Source organism: Myotis davidii, unplaced genomic scaffold (assembly GCF_000327345.1).
Source record: "Myotis davidii unplaced genomic scaffold, ASM32734v1 scaffold508, whole genome shotgun sequence".
Taxonomy (NCBI): domain Eukaryota; kingdom Metazoa; phylum Chordata; class Mammalia; order Chiroptera; family Vespertilionidae; genus Myotis; species Myotis davidii.
Window position 1 is genome coordinate 77,318 of NW_006299262.1, and position 538 is coordinate 77,855.

At 57.6% G+C, this 538-nt stretch overlaps 1 protein-coding gene across 1 annotated transcript in view; it reads left to right on the forward strand.

The window, feature by feature from the left end:
- RFX7 (regulatory factor X7) overlaps positions 1-538 on the forward strand; it is a 62,583-nt gene that overhangs the window by 2,197 nt on the left and 59,848 nt on the right. The window lies entirely within an intron of this gene.

The window sequence follows — 538 nt, forward strand, 5'->3', positions numbered from 1 at the left end:
TGAGAGCAGGCCTAAACTGCAGTCGGACACCCTTAGTGCTGCTGAGGAGGCAGGAGAGGCTCCCACCACCACGGCTGTGCTGGTAGCCGTCAGACTGGCTTGTGGCTGAGCAGAGCTCCCCCTGTGGGAGCGCACTGACCAACAGGGGACAGCTCCTGCATTGAGCATCTGCCCCCTGGTGGTCACTGTGTGTCATAGTGACCAGTCCTTCCCAGTCATTCTGCTGTTAGGGTCAATTTGCATAATGGCCTTTTATTATATAGGGTATAGATAGACTAGGTTACTAGAGGCCCGGTGCACAAAATACGTGCACTCTCTGGGGAGGTCCCTCAGCCTGGCCTGTGCCCTTGCAGTCCTGGAGCCTTCAGGGGATGTCTGAATGATGGCTTAGTCATCTCGGGGGGGAGTGGACCTAAGCCAGTAGTCAGATATCCTTAGCATTGCCACGGAGGCGGGAGAGGCTCCCGCCACTGCTGCTGCACTTGCCAGCTGTGAGCCCAGCTTCTGGCTGAGCTGCACTCCCCCGTGGAAGTGCACT